This window comes from Lithobates pipiens, unplaced genomic scaffold (assembly GCF_037356315.1).
Source record: "Lithobates pipiens isolate NorthernLeopardFrog02 unplaced genomic scaffold, aLitPip1_a1.2 Scaffold_23, whole genome shotgun sequence".
In the NCBI taxonomy this organism is placed as follows: domain Eukaryota; kingdom Metazoa; phylum Chordata; class Amphibia; order Anura; family Ranidae; genus Lithobates; species Lithobates pipiens.
In genome coordinates, this window is record NW_027507785.1 from 19,898,150 (window position 1) to 19,916,705 (window position 18,556).

At 39.4% G+C, this 18,556-nt stretch overlaps 1 protein-coding gene across 1 annotated transcript in view; it reads left to right on the plus strand.

Annotated features, from left to right (window-relative positions):
* The window catches only part of LOC143926871 (tyrosinase-like), a 30,207-nt gene that overhangs the window by 6,199 nt on the left and 5,452 nt on the right, over positions 1–18,556 (plus strand). The window lies entirely within an intron of this gene.

Genomic DNA, 18,556 nt, shown 5'->3' on the forward strand with positions numbered 1-18,556 from the left:
CCAAGACTGGGTCTACCATCATTTAAGTATGGATGCTGCCTCTACGGGAATGTATTGCCCTATCAAAATGTTTGGGCCCTCAATAGCAATAGACCACCAGGGGGAAAAAAACTAAAAAAGAGAAAATTAAAGAAAAATAAGGTGAAAATTAATAATTGGGAATTAGAATTCATCAGTTAATTGGTTAAAACCTGAACCACAACTAAATCTATCTATCCAACAGTCACTACTTAAGGCTGAACCTAGCACTAATTGCCTAAATACACCGTATCTAAAGAAATGTACCAAAGGTACAAGTACCTTGTCTAAAGAGTGGGGCCCCCGCGTAAACGAAGGGCCCCGAAAACTGATCAAATTGGCCTCTTGTGGCCATGATAAAGTAAATAGATTAGAATGAATTTGATTAAATTAAATTGCCTCAGCTACATAGGGCCTTTCCCCCCCCCCCCCCCACACTGCTCGCGAGGGCTACCCATCTTACAGCAGGTTATGCAGTTCAATTTCTTCATTTAGGCCTTTGGGGGCCATAGTCCCTAGACAGAATATCCAGTAGGCCTCTCTATTGCAGAGTAGCTGATGTTTTTTGCCGTTATCCACATCGTTTGGCATAGCCTCAATCCCGAAAACCTTCATGCCCTCCACATTGCTGGCGTGAGTCTCTTTAAAATGTCTTGGTAAGGAATACTTATCCTTCTCTGTCTGAATGCTACTTCTATGTTCGTTCATTCTTGTTCGCATTTGTCGTGAAGTACGGCCAACATAGAGGAGGCCACAGGGGCACAAAATGCCATAGATGACATAAGTGGTCCCACAATTAATAAACTGCTTGATCTTGTGGACTTTGTTATCATTACCTATTACGTCTCTTTTCCTATGGCACATATACGTACAATTGGCACAATTTGTACTTCCGCATTTATAGCTGCCCTTTTGATCAAATATTGTGGTCCAGATACTATTTAGGCCTCTGCTTTTGGCCTTCTTCACCCTACTTGGGGCAATAATGCTCCTCAGATCTTTTGGTCTCCTGAAGACTACATTCGGGCATGGGGGGAGGCTGGTATTCATGATAGAATCAGATTCAAGTATCCTCCAGTTTTTCTTGAGGATCCTTTGTATTGCTGGAGCCCTATTATTGAACCTAGTACAGAAACTCATCTGAGGATGTTTGTAATTATGAGATGTAATTGTCTGCACTTCTTCTCCAGTCTTATCATACAATAACAGATACTTTGAGAAGGCTTCCTCGATGTACTTTTCCTTGTATCCCTTTTCTCGAAATTTGTTTTTAAGGATGAGGCTCTGTGTCTCGTAGTCTTGTTTGAGAGTACAAGTTCGCTTGAGTCTGCAGAATTGCCCAAAAGGGACATTTCGGATCCATCTTGGGTGGTGGTGGCTATGGGCATGAAGATATGAATTTCCAGAACTTAGTTTGAAATGAGTTTTGGAATAAATCTGTCCTTCTTCGTCAGCTCGCAGTTCTAGGTCTAGGAACACCAAGGATATCTCATCCAACACATGCGTGAACGTGATTCCAAAGGGGTTATTGGCACAGTGCGTCAGGAATCCTTCTAAATCGTCATCACTGCCATTCCAGATAATAAGAATATCGTCTATATATCGAGCAAATAGAACTAGATTCTTTCCAAAAGGATTGTTGGTCCAAATGTACTTTTGCTCCCAATAGCCCATAAAAAGATTTGCGTAACTCGGCGCAAATCTAGCCCCCATTGCGGTACCTTTTACTTGTCTATAGAAACATTCCATAAACATAAAATAATTATGGGTTAGAGTGAATTCCGTGCTGTCATAGATGAATTTAGCCTGGGCCGGGTTGAACAGATGTGCTTTTGCCAGATAGTTTTCTATTGCTCTTAGGCCAAACTCATGTTGAATGGAAGTGTATAATGATACCACATCCAAGGAGAGCCATCTATACCCCTTTTCCCAAGTGTATGCGCTAAGGATGTCCAGCGCGTGACCCGAATCCTTAATGTATGAAGGCAAGTTGGTTACTAACCTTTGAAGGAAGTAATCGATATAGCTACCAAGATTACTGGTGAGGCTGTTCATCCCAGTAATAATTGGTCTGCCTGGGGGCTTTTTCAGATCTTTATGAATTTTTGGAATATGGTAAAAATATGGGACCACTGGGTGCTTGACATACAAGAATTGATATTCATTCTTAGTGATGACTTCATTGGATAATGCTTCATCCAAAAGTTTTTTAAGGTCAGTACTGTAGTTGACTGTAGGATCACAGGTAAGCTTCTCATATGTATTCTTGTCTCCAATGAGTCTGGAGGCTTCATCCACGTACTGTTCCCTGTCCTGTATCACCAGACCACCTCCCTTATCTGCCTTTCGTATTACGATGTCAGAATTGTCTCTTAGGCTTTTTAGAGGGCCGTCTAAAGATGTATCATGGCCTTTATTGTATTTGCGAGTCCCATTGCCACAGAGCCTTCTGAATTCTTCCAACACCACTTCATAGAAGGTCGGTATAGAATTACCTTTATTCCAGTGGGGGTAGAAGCTTGATTTGGGTCTAAAAGTGGTCTCGATAGTCCTGTCTTCGTAAATCATAGAAGAGAACTCATCTAAGCAAATCTGTCCCCCTTCCTTATACAGGTCTTCCAGCATCTCTAATGTTCTTAAATCATCTTGGGAATCACCAGAGGGAATGGGAGAGGTTGGTGTAGTGTTACTGTCTGCCGTTCCATTGAGCTCCTTTAACCTAAAATGACGTTTTACTGTAAGGTTGCGTATAAACTTATTCAGATCTATAAAAAGTTCAAAGAGATTCGGTGGGTTTTCAGGGGCATAGTTGAGTCCCCTTCTAAGCAGCCTCAATTCAGACTCAGAGAATTCCTGCTTTGATAAGTTAAAAATCTTGATTGTGGATTCACCCTCTATTGTTTTGAAGGTTTTTGTGGTTTTTCGCCCTCCCCTAAGGCCTCTTCTCGTTGCTTTTGCTGCCTCCTGGTGTTCGGGGGTGGAAGTAGTCGAGATATATTGTTTTTCTGCGCTGCGGGTTTGGTCTTTCCCGCAGCTCCTTCCACCAAAAAAGAAATCTCACCATTTAGTTGAAGTGTTTTGTTATTAGTGAGGTTTTCATTATCACCTAATGATTCCTGAGTTCTTGCTCCTTTTGTATTTTCTCATTTTGTATTTTCTCTTTTTAGTATTTGAACACCCAATGTTCTAAAGGAGGGCTGCAAGACTTAGTGACCACACCATTTCAAACTGTAAATATCACATTTCAAAGACCAAGAAACCAGAGCGCAGGAGAATTTGCTGTTTTAGTTCCACCACTGGTGGCAGTATTTTAAATTTTTTTGTTGCTCTATTTTTTATTATTTTTTATCATTTCTATTTATTTATTTTACAATTACATTTTTTTATCTATTGTTTTTACAAATTTTTAGGAGCCCTGTTGGGGGGCTTTGGTGAGATATCTGGGGTCTAAACAGAGCATGGGGCCAGGTCGCAATTGCAACAACTGTATGTACACTGCTGCAATATGTATATTGCAATGTACCAGCCCTTAGACAACATGGCTGCATTCGTTTTTTTTGTCAGTTTTTCCCCCTTATTTCCACCTGGTAGTCCTGCCAATACTACATTTCCTGTTCTAAGGTAACAATGCTCATCCCTCCAGTGAATTTATGGAAAGGGACCAAACTGATACCCAGGCTGGACTTTAAACATGCCTTCTTATCTTCATCTCCATTACATGTGGGGGAGGGGTAACTGGTAGTTAACCAGTTCAGTACCGGGCACTTTTACACCCTTCATGCCCAGGCCAATTTTCAGCTTTCAGCGCTGTTTCATTTTGAATGACAATTGCGCGGTCATGCAACACTGTACCTAAACTAGATTTTTATCATTTTGTTCACACAAATAGAGCTTTCTTTTGGTGGTATTAAATCACCATTGAATTTTTTTAATTTTTTTTTCTAAATAAACAAAAAAGACCCAATTTAAAAAAAAAATAAAAAATGTTTTTCTTTGTTTCCGTTATAGAATTTTGCAAATAAATAATTGTTCTTCATGAATTTAGCCCAAAATGTATTCTGCTACATTTCTTTTCTGAAAATAACTCAAATCAGTGTATATTATTTAGTCTGTAGGAAAGTTATAGCGTCCACAAACTATGGTATATACACTATATTACCAAAAGTATTGTGACACCTGCCTTTACACGCACACATGGCATCCCAGTCTTATGCCGCATACACACGATTGGAAATGCCACCAGCAAAACTCAGATGAGAGATTTTTGTCTGAAAATGTGACTGTGTGTCTGCTCCATTGGTCTTTTGCTGACGGAATTCCAGCCAGCAAAAGATTGAGAGCAGGTTCTCTATTTTTCGGTCAGGAAAAGTTCCCATACCCGAAAACGCGATTGTCTGTATGCAATTCGCACATGCAAAAAATCAGGCATGCTCAGAAACAATTTGACGCATGCTCGGAAGCATTCGACTTAATTTTCTCGGCTCGTCATAGTGTTGTATGTCACTGTGTTCTTGACGGTCGAAAGTTCTGAGAATTTTTGTGTGACCGTGTGTATGCAAGCCAAGCTTGAGCGGAATTCCGTTGGAAAAACCATCCAAGATTTTTCGGACGGAAATTCCGCTCGTGTGTGGGCGACATTAGTCTGTAGGGTTCAATATTGAGTTGGCTGACCCTTTGCAGCTATAGCAGGTTCAACTCTTCTGGGAAGGCCGTCCACAAGGTTTAGGAGGGTGTCTATGGGAATGCTTGACCATTCTTCCAGAAGAGCATTTGTGAGGTCAGGCACTGATGTTGAACGAGAAGGCCTGGCTTGCAGTCTCTGCTCTAATTCACCCCAAAGGTGTTCTATTTGGTAAAGGCAGTGTTTCTAAACTCCAGTCCTCAAGGCGCCCCAACAGGTCATGTTTTCAGGATTTTTCTCAGATGAAACAGCTGTGGTAATTACTAAAGCAGTGAAACTGGTCAAATCACCTGTGCAAAATAATGAAAAGCCTGAAAACATGACCTGTTGGGGGGACCTCGAGGACTGGAGTTGAGAAACATTGGGTTAAGGTGCAAGCCAGTCAAATTCCTCCACCCCAAACTCACTCATCCATGTCTTTATGGACCTTGCTTTGTGCCCTGGTCCAAATGATTTGGTGGAAAAGGAATTATGGTGTGGGTTTGTTTTTCAAGGGATGGGCTTGGCCACTTAGTTCCAGTGAAGGGAACTCTAAGCCCTTGTACACACGGTCGGACATTCTGACAACAAAATCCGTCTGATTTTGTCTGAAACTGGTGTTGCATACACATGGTCCAACAAATTTGTCGGAAAATCCGATCGTTCGTAACGTGGTGATGTTATTTCATTACGACGGGACTACATTCAGGCTAGTAGCCAATAGCTTTGGTCTAGGAATTTGATCTGAGCATGCGTGGCACTTTGTCCATTTGGAATTCTCTACAAATGATTGGAAAAAGTCCGATCGGATCATGTTGTCGGAAAATTTTATAGCCCAGCTCTAAAACTTCGTCGGTCGGATATTCCGAAGGAAACAGTCCGATGGAGCCCACACACTGTCGGATTATCTGACAACACGGTCCGATCGGACATTTTCCATCGGAATCTCCGACCGTGTGTACAAGGGCTTAAGGTATCAGCATACCAAGACATTTTAAACAATTTAATTCTCACAAATTTGTAGTCACTATCATATGACATACTGTGATTCGTCACAGTGGTCACATGGTACCGTCATAGAGCCGGTACTCTGATCAGTTATGTCCCGTAGACATGGCCGGTGACAGATTACGCCACTGCGCGGCCTCGCAATCGGCTTATCCTGACAGGACGTCATATGACATCCAGTCAAGTGGGAAAGCATCTGCTATTGGCCGGGCGGGAACTGGTTAATGGAAGGAAAGTAGCATTGTTTGTGCATTGTTTCACTTCATCTCACAGGAAGTGACAAGGACACCACATTTCTGACAGGATCAACAGATGTCTGTACGTGCTAAAAATTTTCTTCCTAAAAAATATATAAAAATGAATACAGACAGCATTTTTAGCCATTCCCAAACATACTCAAGCCAATATGGGCATGGGTGGAATATCTCAGACCCAGTGGGTTTGCCAACACATTGTTGCATGTCTGAGGTTGTCTCCCATGCCTTATAGTCTCCCTCTTTGGGCATCCCCAGCCACTTTTCACTACTCATTTCTTCCCTCCTACTTATCTTGTCCCTGATCTTATGTAGGGCTAATAAGTGAGCTAATTGTCAAACAGGAGCAAAGGAAATGAGGCACTGCCATGGGGGACTTGTGCCAAAATGAAAACAAAAACCAGTATCTCTCCCTAACAGCTCCAACTTCCACTGATGGTATGGCCCAAGAATCCACTCTTTTATGGAACATGGACTGGGTTATTCAATCATTTAAATCAGTGGTCTCCAAACTGGGCCTGGGGGCCGGATGTGGTCTTGGCTTACTTCTTTTATTTGGCCCTTGGGGCACTATTCCACCAATTGACACCATCGATGGGGCACTATTCATCCCACTGACACTCTTGATGGGGCGCTATTCCTTCCACTGACACCAATGATGGGGAAATATTCCTCCCACTGACACCATTGATGGGGCACTATTCTTCCCATTGATATCATCGGATGCGCAAATAGGATCTGTAGTCAGTGGATCTCACCATCTGCTGCGCATGCTTCGCAGACTCATCCCTTTTATCCCAAAGAATGACAAAGCAGTGGTAGTTGGAACAATCATTAATTCACGACTGGACTACGCAAACTCGCTTTACATAGGATTACCACAATATGAACTTGCGCGATTACAACTGATCCAAAACACAGCGGCAAGGCCGATAACAGGAAAAAAACCCTGGGAATCCATCGCTCCTTCGCTGAGGAGCTTACATTGGCTAACCATAAAAAATCGGATCACGTTCAAGACCCTTTGCCTCACCCACAAATGCGTGCATTGAGAAGCTCCGCAATACCTAATGGAGAAAATAAATCATTACACACCAAACCGCAGTCTTCCATCAGCCAACAAAAACCTCCTCCTCGTGCCCAAAGCCCGGTATAAATCCAAGGGGGATCGGAGATTCACTGTCCAAGGGCCTCGGCTATGGAATGCTCTACCAATCAACATCCGCCTGGAAGAAAATCACCTGGCTTTTAGGAAAAAACTCAAGACCTTCCTCTTTTAGCAGATGATCAAAGCTCGCCACAGCGCCTAGAGGCGATTCAGTTCGCATTGGGCGCTATACAAGTATTTCATTCATTCATTTGGCCACTATTCCTTACACTCAACCCAATGAAGGGGTATTGTTTATACTCACTGAAACTAAGGCTTTTTCTGCTCCCACTGGTCAAAGTCTGGCCCACTAAAGTTTGAAGGACAGTAATCTGTCCCTTTGCTTATAAAGTTTGGAGATCCCCGATTTAAATGATTGGCTTTTGTGACCAGGAGCAAAGGCTATGCACTTCATTACAGGTTGGTCTTTTTCTTCTTGTGCAAACCTTAATCCCCAAAGTTTGCAATACGCAAGTTTTGTGAACCAAAACCTTATTCTAATTTTACGATGGCCTGTTTGGTGCCTGCATATTGATATAATGGCCCATTTGTTTCCCATGTTCTGTTATGACAGATGGCTTGTTGCCTGGGAATTATCAAAATAGCCTGTTTGTTGCCCACATGCAGGGCTGGGAAAAGGGGTGGGCAGGAAGGGCGGCTGTCCTGGGTGCAGTGGTATCATGTGAGGTGGGGGGCATTGAATGGAGAGATCCTCTCAATAAGCTGGCAGGACTAGTGACAGCAGCTTCAGTGTAACAAACATTTGTGCGGAGGTTGAGAGTATACTGCAAGTGCTAGGAGGGGGAGGGAGAAGAGGATTAGTGCTAGGAGGAGGTTGGAGGGGGGAGTGGGCTGCAGGATTAGTACTGAAAATGTGGGAGAAGCAGTGGCGTACAATTTATTTTAGGAGGCAAAATTTGGGGGGGGGGGGGTGATTTGTGCTAGGAGGGGGGATTTTTACTAGGGAGGGGGTTTGGGTTAGGAAGGGGATTTGGGAGGGGGCCCAGGATTTATGCTAATAGGCATGATTGGGCGAATTTGTGCTAGGAGGGGGATTTGGAGTGGGGGGAGGGGATTAATGCTCAGAGGAAACTTGAGGGGTAGAGGTGGGGCAAATATTTGTGCTGAGTTGGGGATTTCAGCAGGGAGGGGATGAGGGGAGTTGTACTGGAAGAAGGGAAGAGGTTTTTGTTTGGGGAGAATTTTGGCTTGCAAGGAGAATTTAGGCTTGGGGATAAGTGCGCGTCTTCGCCCTGGGCGTTTGAAGACCTTGTCCCGGCACTGCCCACATGTGTCCACGTTGAGTTGCTTGGTGCCTACAGATTGCAACAATTGCCCATTTATTGCCTGCATGTTTGTCATAATGCCCCATTTTGTGCTCACCTGTTGTCACAAAGGCCCTTTTGGTGCCTACAGTGAGGGGAAAAAGTATTTGATCCCCTGCTGATATAGTATGTTTGTCCGCTGACAAAGAAGTGGTCGGTCTAGAATTTTAACTATAGATTTATTTTAACAGTGAGAGACTGAATAACAACAAAAATATCCAAAACACATATAAAAAAAAAAAAAAGTTATAAATTGATTTGCATTTTAATAAGTGAAATAAGTATTTAATCCCCTATCAATCAGCAGTATTTCTGGCTCCAAGGTGTCTTCTATTCGGGTAATGAGCTGAGATTGGGAGCACTCTCAAAGGGGGTGCTCCTAATCTCAGCTTGTTATCTGTATAAAAGACACCACAGAAGCAATCAGATTCCAACCTCTCCACCATGGCCAAGACCAATAAGCTGTCCAAATATGTGAGGGACACGACTGTAGACCTACACAAGGCTGGAATGGGCTACACGACCATCGCCAAGCAGTTTGGTGAGAGGGTGACAACAGTTGGTGCGATTATTCGCAAATGGAAGAAACACAAAATAACTGTCAATCTCCCTCGGTCTGGGGCTCCATGCAAGTTCTCACCTCATGGAGTTGCAACGAGTATGAGAACGGTGAGGAATCGGCCCAGAACTACACAGGAGAATCTTGTCAATGATCTCAAGGCAGCTGAGACCATAGTCACCAAGAAAACATATGGTAACACACTACACCGTGAAGGACTGAAAACCTGCAGTTGATACAATGGGTACTAACCAATTGATTATTCAGCTATTAAGCAACCAAAAAGAATCCCACAGGCATAGATCTTCTGTTAGCCTGTGATTTGAGATATCAGCTCCTACATGTTTCGCCAAACCATTGGCTTCCTCAGGGTATATTATATCTGCTTGTACTAAAGTAAACATAAAAAGGACAAAGTAAGAATAAATAACAGAACAATTAAAGCGGAGGTCCACCCTAAAATGGACCTTCCGCTCATCGGAATCCCCCCCCCCTCCGGCGCCACAATTGGCACCTTTCAGGGGGGAGGGGGGTGCAGTTACCTGGATAATCCAGGTAACTGCACCCACTTCCGGGATAGCTCTCTGCGGAAAGGGGCGTAGATTACGCCCCTTTCCGCAAGTGCCCGCCCCTTTCCGCAAGTGCCCCCCTGCCTGCTGGGAAACACACAGATCCCAGAGGCAGCGGGGACCGTCCTTATTGCGCAGCGCGGCTCGCGCATGCGCAGTAGGGAACCGGGAAATGAAGCCGAAAGGCTCCATTTCCTGATTCCCATACCCAAGATGGCGGCGGCAGCACCCGAGAAACGATCTACAGATCGGCTTCGGGTGCCGACATCGCGGGCGCGCTGGACAGGTAAGTGTCACTATTTTAAAAGTCAGCAGCTGCAGTATTTGTAGCTGCTGGCTTTTAAAAAAAAAAAAAAAAAACGCGGAGTCCCGGCGGACTCCCGCTTTAACTTCAAAAACATAATAGTCTCAGTACCCATTGTATCAACTTTTGTTTATGTCATATTGTTTGTACTTGTTCAGTGTTTTTGTCATTAAAATAAAATGATATTGTTAAATAATGTTTATACATATATAGTGTCCCTGTAGTTTTTGGCACCGCGATAATCCCTTTTCTCCTCCTTCTCTTCCCCTTTACACAATAAATCCAGTAACAGGGATGAGGTGCCGTATTCACTAAGGTTCTTCCAGCCACACCCCCCCTTTCTCCACGGGAAAGTTTGTACAATGTCCGATCATGGGTATGAGGCTTTAAGCAAGGGTTTGGCTCTCTCTAGTGACCACTAAAACTTTGTCAGGACCTTTTAGTTAATTAAGAGTGCAAAGAGTTATGCATTGTGGGATATGTATTTTGATGAGGAAGTGACTCATGTTGTTAAATCAGTCTGGGAACTACTAGACCCACAATGCTAAGTCACAGACCCACAATGCCAAGTCACAGACCCACAATGCCAAGTCACAGACCCACAATGCCAAGTCACAGACCCACAATGCTAAGTCACAGACCCACAATGCCAAGTCACAGACCCACAATGCCAAGTCACAGACCCACAATGCCAAGTCACAGACCCACAATGCCAAGTCACAGACCCACAATGCCAAGCCACAGACCCACAATGCCAAGCCACAGACCCACAATGCCAAGTCACAGACCCACAATGCCAAGTCACAGACCCACAATGCCAAGTCACAGACCCACAATGCCAAGTCACAGACCCACAATGCTAAGTCACAGACCCACAATGCCAAGTCACAGACCCACAATGCCAAGTCACAGAACAGCCTGCTGAGTAAACAGATAAAAGGAACAGTGTGGCCATCTTTTGGCCTCTTGGGACGCCATTCAACAACCAGCATGGAGGTCTGTGTGTGACCAAAACACTGCGGCCTACATGGCGTGGAGCGGGATCGCCAGCCTCTGAGGGACTTCAGAGTACAGCCCTGTCAGCTCAGCAAGCGGATCGGTGTGCAGTGCCAGGACATCTGGAAGTCTCCTGCATTTCAGCCATCCAGAGGAGCGGTACAGCGCTGCGGCGCCATCTTTCATCAGACAGACATCAGGAGGGAAGTCTGGACAGAGCCTTACAGCCTCTGGGTCTATTGTGGTGAGAGGGCACCTGCCCATTTCAGTAAAGGACACTATTTGCTGAGTGAGTTATATACAGACTGCTGGCGAGACTTGTAGTCCCACAGAAGTGATTCCACTTACCCACGGGCCGCATAGAGCTGAACTCTAGGATTTGTTATTTCCTGTGCTATAAAGTCAGTACTGTATTACACCCACTGATAAGGAGGACGTGTTACAAGTGCCCTATTTCTTCAGTTAACAGCTACCAGCGTATCACTTATTCTACAGTTTGCTTTCTCTCTGTTTCCCTGTTTGGATTACAAATACTGCAGTTTAAAACTACAGGCTAGCTGAAGATATCTGGAGACAAGGAACTGTTGTCATTTTTACAAAGTGTCACGGTTCTACTTTGAAGTTGGGACATTAAATCACAACCTAGGGGGAGCCCTTGAGTACAGGTTGATTATTGCATTGTGTCATTATATGTGAGAAACATAACCTTGCAATTTGTTGTGTGCGCTAAGGCTTCAGTGGGTTGGTGTTCAATATAGATCGTTGAGAATATTGAACATTTGTCCCACATACATTCTCCACGTCAATTATTATATCTACTGTTCTTTTCAAATCCGTACTGATTGTTATCAACTGACATTTACTGTTTATATTTGTCACATTCTTCATTGTAACAAAAATAAATTCTTCATTGTAACAAAATAAATGGCAAAGAATCTGCGGGAAAAGGAAGTTGAACTGTATAAAACAGGAAAGGGATATAAAAAGATATCCAAGGAATTGAGAATGCCAATCAGCAGTGTTCAAACTCTAATTGAGAAGTGGAAAATGAGGGGTTCTGTTGAAACCAAACCACGGTCAGGTAGACCAACTAAAATTTCAGTCACAACTGCCATGAAAATAGTTTGGGATGCAAAGAAAAACCCACAAATAACTTCAGGTGAAATACAAGAATCCCTAAAAACATGTGGTGTGGCTGTTTCAAGATGCACAATAAAGGAGGCACTTGAAGAAAGATGGGCTGTATGATCGAGTTGCCAGAAGAAAGTCATTACTATAAAGTATCCCACTTACAATACGCCAAACAGCACAGAGACAAGCCTCGAACCTTCTGGCACAAAATCATTTGGAGTGATGAGACCAAAATTGAGCTTTTTGGCCACAACCATAAACTCTACATTTGGAGAGGAGTCAACAAGGCCTATGATGAAAGGTTCACCATTCCTACTGTGAAACACGGAGGTGGATCACTGATGTTTTGGGGATGGGTGAGCTACAAAGGCACAGGAAATTTGGTCAAAATTGAAATTCATCAGCCAGGAAGCTGCGCCTGGGACGTACTTGGACATTCCAACATGACAATGATCCAAAACACAAGGCCAAGTTGACCTGTCATTGGCTACAGCAGAATAAAGTGAAGGTTCTGGAGTGACCATCTCAGTCTCCTGACCTCAATATCATTGAGCCACTCAAACAAGCCGTTCATACAAGACAGCCCAAGAATTTACAGGAACTGGAGGCTTTTTGCCAAGAGGAACGGGCAGCTTTACCATCTGAGAAGATAAAGAGGGTGTGTATTGGATATATGTATTTTTCATCCAAGGCATTTCAAACGTACTTTCAGGAGTAGAAATTGAAGAATCCTTCGTCCATCCAATAGTCCGTTTATTTTTCAGAAAGACAAGCAAAGACAAGATTGACATCTGGTAACATATGGCATGGTGATGGCTTCAGAAGGAGGAATAGGTTTTCTGATCTACATTCTCCAACGTGTAGAATCCTTTCTCATCCCACCATTCCTGCTATTCCCATAATCCTACCCCATTCTTATACTGTTTCAAGATGTTATGTCAGCAAATCCTAATAACTCCCACATTTGCATATATACCCAATATGGTTCAGTCTATAGATAAGTAGCATAACTCCACCCATTGTCCTGACTAGTAACTCAAAAATAGATACCTACTCAGCAAATCCACTCCTCTCTATATGATCTGCTGTAGTGTAACCTTCAGAAACCATCACTTAACCACCAAACATATAACTTACATATATTTTCAGAAACCCTTATTACTTAAAATATTAATTACCGCAAAAACTTCTTAACAATTCCCCCTCAATGCACGATATTCAACAAATAATAAGTGCATTCATCTTAAATAATAAATGTCTCTGATTCTCTTTTTTCCAATACAAACAATACAATAAACATTAATACAATACTCATTAATACATTTTAGTGAGTCAGAATTGTACATAAACATTTTCAAAAATTCTGAGATGTTTCTATGAAAATTTTTTAAATATTTCATTCCATTGAGAAAGTATAAACTATTATATTATTTTAATTAATTCTCCATCTAAATCATGTAATATTAAATATTTTCTTCTTTCAACTTTATAAATGTATTTAACTTCTTGTGAAACTCTTATAACTTTAACCATATCATATAAATATTTTATGGATAATCTATGATCTTACTTTAAAAATGATCTTTTTTTTTTTTTTTTTTTTTTTTTTTTTTCAAGTATACTGTTCCATTATATGACACACTCTCTATGTGTTTTCTTATCTGTGAAACCACTGACCTACTGACCTTTAATCATAAACTCTGGTCATAAAGAACAACTGGTTACAAAATGACATTCACACAACTTGAATATTAGCTAAATCACTCACACTTCATTTATGGCGCCCTTTCATACACATTTTGAATCAATTGCTCCAGATGTACCACAGCTAATCACTGGATCAGATAAACCAGAAGTAATTTTCCGACTAAAAATACTTGTCATAATTTTTTTTTCTTTTTTTCATTTCTTCCTTAATCAATTTATAAATTTGTTTCATTCTAATCCTAATACAGATTTGAAACAAAATACATAAAAACTTTCCCATTATTTGATTGTCATATTTTATATAATCTATCTATCATTCTATTTATTTTTCAATTTATTTATCCATCTATCCATGACCAGCAAGCAACTTTTTCTATTTTTTTTTTTAAACATTCCAAAATTATTTAAATGCAACAATAACTTTGTTTAGACACATTTAAATCCTTTTCTTCATATACTCTAATTATACCTTATTTGTCTTTTTTATTATCTTATTACTATCCTCATTATTCAGATAATTCATAAAAAAATTCTTATGAAAAGCACATCCTAACTCCCCCTCACATAATGATCAACCGATCAATATGTCGCTCTTGATGCAAGTTCACCAAAAAAAATTATAGTCCTTGATAACATAATCAAAAAATAATAACTTTTGAAAAAATAAAAAATAATAACAAATAGAAATATAGTTGTGCTTGTTGCATTGTCATGGAAGAATTTTAAAAAACGAAATAAAAAATAAAATAAAATCATTTTCTTTAAATTTAGAAACGAAAGATATATCTATAAAAGAAAATGAAAACAAGTATCAAATTCTTTTAAAAATTATGGTTTCCTAAATAATTTTTATTAATCAATTTAAACCATTTTAGAATGATAATCCTTTCTGTGTTTACCCATTTTATTCTTATTTTTACCAATTATTTTTATTTTTACTAATACTTTTGAAACAAAAACTATAATCCCAATGTACCTTAAAAATAACAAAATAATCTTCCCAACTGATATCCCAGTTGACATTTCTGTTGACATCCTTGGTACCTTCAGTTCTAGAATTAATAACCATAACTTTAGCTACTGGAATAAATTACTAAACATACTCATTAGAAATAGAAATCTCATTCAAGACATCATTTCCTTTTAAATTTAGCAAAGGCCTGGCCATGTTTTGTGAACAAACTTCTGAAATACCTATTCCTGTTTGCAAAATTTGCAACCACACTACTTTCTATACAACAGATAATATAAAAAACTAAGTATGCTAATCTCAAAAGACTGTCATTAACTCAAAAAGTTAACACCTTATTCTTGAATCATCTTACCCAATACTATTCATACGTTCTACAATACCTGAGTACTTAAGATGATAAGAAACAAAAACTTTACTAAACCTAAAATAGCATACATGTCCTTCACTACCTGTCCTATAAAATTTTAAATCATTAACTGATTCCATGGTTTGAAAACCAACCCCAATGGAATATGACATAAGTTCACAACAACTTCGTTTTTATAAAAATATAATTTTTTCTAGAATTATCTCAATTAATTTATCAAAAAGAAACATTAACTAAAAAAACAATATCCTAGTAATCCTCCTGTAGCAAGTGATAAAACTAATATAAATCAATCTATATAGATTTGCCAAATCCCTCAATACTTTGTAGTATCAGGTTAGGCCTCTTTCACTTTAGATAATTCTATAAACAAATAAAACAATTTTCAGAAGTTTGATGACAAAGTGTTTTAAAATGACTAGTTCAGAATTTTTATAAGCTAAAACAAAAAATCAATCAATCAGGTACCTGGATATGCAAAAAGAAATATTTTTCATTTAAAAATAACTCTATCCATTATTGTTGGAATACAATTATTTTTACAAAAAATGTTCTCCTTTATCAGTCTGTACTGATTCTAACTAAGACAACATTTCATAGTCCCCCTCTTTATCCTGTGACTAAATTAAATCTTCTAAAAGAATAATCTTGCCAGATTACTGTTTTTTCTCTACACCGACAATTTATTTTAATTTTGTAAAAAAACATTAATTTAGGTTGGGCTTTCCTAAATATTCTATTTCTGAAAGAAATTTGATCAAGTTTCTTTTCAGAACCCAGCATTCCCCTCATACAGTATGATTGAATGAAGCACACCTGCTCTGTCACTGACTGCTCACATGACAGTCTTAAATTCAGCTTTCAATGCGTCCACTAAAAGTTGAAAAAGTGACATTCTCATGATTAATTTACACAACTGTGGCTTTGTCCCTCACACTACAACTGATCTTTTTAACATCCAATTGCCATTAGACAAAGTTGTGTGTATTGACACCTCCTGTTTTCCTTGAAATAACACCTTTAGTGTAACATAAGATGTTTTTCTAAACAAATGGTGCTAAACCCACAATGTCTCAGATCTGTAGCATTGGACAATACACCCTTAACACATTTATTTATAAATACCAATGAAACTGTCTCATCATCCACATAAACTTAAATGTAAAATGACTGAGAGAGATTTCTATATTTACCAAAAATACTAAATTTATAAGGGCTTTCTTCAGATCTTCAAATGTTTGTATATAAGTTATCTTTTGTTATTAAAAATATATTTGCCCTACAGTAAGCCTATATAATTCATTAAAATTTACTCAGACAGATACTTTGTCTGCAAAAATCTCAACGAACTCTCAAAAAAGTTATTAAGGCCTAAAAAATCGTATTTTTCAAAACAATTACTTTTAGTAAGTAATGATACCTTTTAAATATATATTTTCCTCATCAATGAACCCTCTTCCAAGTATCTGGAAAATTTAACACAAACATATATTGTGCTTTGATCCATTAAAGTGAAAAATGTCATGGCATGACTGACCAGTCTGTAACTTGATCTGCATCTCTCTGTTGGTAATACACACCTCACATGTCACATACTCTTCAGAGAATGATCTGTTACTGACAGTCTTAGCTACCATGGTTTGTACACCCTACACTGTACAATTCGATAACAATCTTGTTTCTCGTTTGTTAAAATGTTTAACCTTTTTAACACTTTTTAAACATATTTTGTTTGTACATCTACGAAAAATCATGTACACTATGTTATATGACTTTCCTGATTATAATAATGACAAAAAATTGTTTAGAAGACAATCTCGTGAAACTCACAGATTGGATCCTTCCCATGACCTGCGATTGACCATTTCCACGAGAAAACTCCTCCCACAACAAAAGTCCTTACTTTTACCAGAAATACTCATTTACAAAAACTTTTAACAATAGTTATTTTTACAATTTTTTTAGATTGAACAAAAACTTTCATATTTTAATATTTTCTCTGGGTAACCTTAAGTAAATTAGAACAATTTACTACTTTTCATTTAATAACTAAATCCAAGTTTGTAAAAATTGCTCAATCCTTAACTTATTATATCCTTCAACCAAATCTTTAGAATTTTTGTAAAACACTAAACATCATGTTTTTTCCATTATCTCAATTTCATACAGTTCTTTCCACATTTTAATCAATAATTTTTTTCTCTGAAAACTTTGTTCAGGGCTTAATACATAAAGATATACATGCAGCATTAAACTTAATTTTCTTCTTAATGAACTTCTTTACACTCTGGCATAAATTAATTAATTACCTTACTACTGCATGTATTCCTATATTCCATACATATGAAATATATACATTTCCCGATCGTACTGAGACTTACTTCTGAGCCTAGAGATTAACCATTGCCATATTACCCTGTTATATAAACAAACACACTCACCCCTTGTTAGTATGATAGTCCTGTGTGTACTTAAAATAAAACAAGAGATGAATAATGTCCCTTTAACTTTGTTGTTCGTTGCTTTATCTTCATTTTTTCTTCTTTTGTAGCTCTTTGCCTTGTTTCTTGAATTCTTGAATTGTGTGCTGTAATGTGCTGTAGTGTATAGCCTGTTGATTCTTTGCCTTTGTGCTTGGACCTTCCATCTTCAAACATCAAAATCCGACTTCCATATTAGCTCACCCAAAGTGTACATTTGCTTCTGTACCTACAATGGTGACTTTTTCAAATAACGTGAAGTTTTTGTTCCTATTTCAACACTTTTTTCTTCTTGGGTAACAACCCAATATTTTCTTATGTGAGACTCTCTCACCTTCTTAGGAACTAACCTTGACAGATATCTTCACGAACGTAACTAAATTACGTCTTCACAAAGTCCTGGATTTTCCAAAAATAACTTGAAGTATACCGTCCAACTGGCCTTGTCAATCAACTTCGTAGGCTGTATCTTTTTTTTTTTTTGTTTGTTTAATTCTGTGTACAGAGAGGTGAGAAAACAAAGAGAAAAAAACTCACCCTTCACTGTTTTTCTTCTGGACTGTTTGTCCGCATCTGACGCAAACGCCTCCTTCTAGGTTCTTTGATCATTTGTTGCCAAAAACTTGACAAATCTAATATCCCCCCTTTGGCAAGGAATTGATCATTTCGGCTGGCACGACAATGTTAAAAGTGACTGTAGAGAAGTAAAATGTAATGTAGTGTAGATACAACTCTACATACTCACTCACAGGGGCGTTTCTTAATGAATAGCAAAGTCTTTGTGTTATATGTGAATCAGTAACCCTTCTCCAAAGGGTGTGTATTGGATATATGTATTTTTCATCCAAGGCATTTCAAACGTACTTTCAGGAGTAGAAATTGAAGAATCCTTCGTCCATCCAATAGTCCGTTTATTTTTCAGAAAGACAAGCAAAGACAAGATTGACATCTGGTAACATATGGCATGGTGATGGCTTCAGAAGGAGGAATAGGTTTTCTGATCTACATTCTCCAACGTGTAGAATCCTTTCTCATCCCACCATTCCTGCTATTCCCAT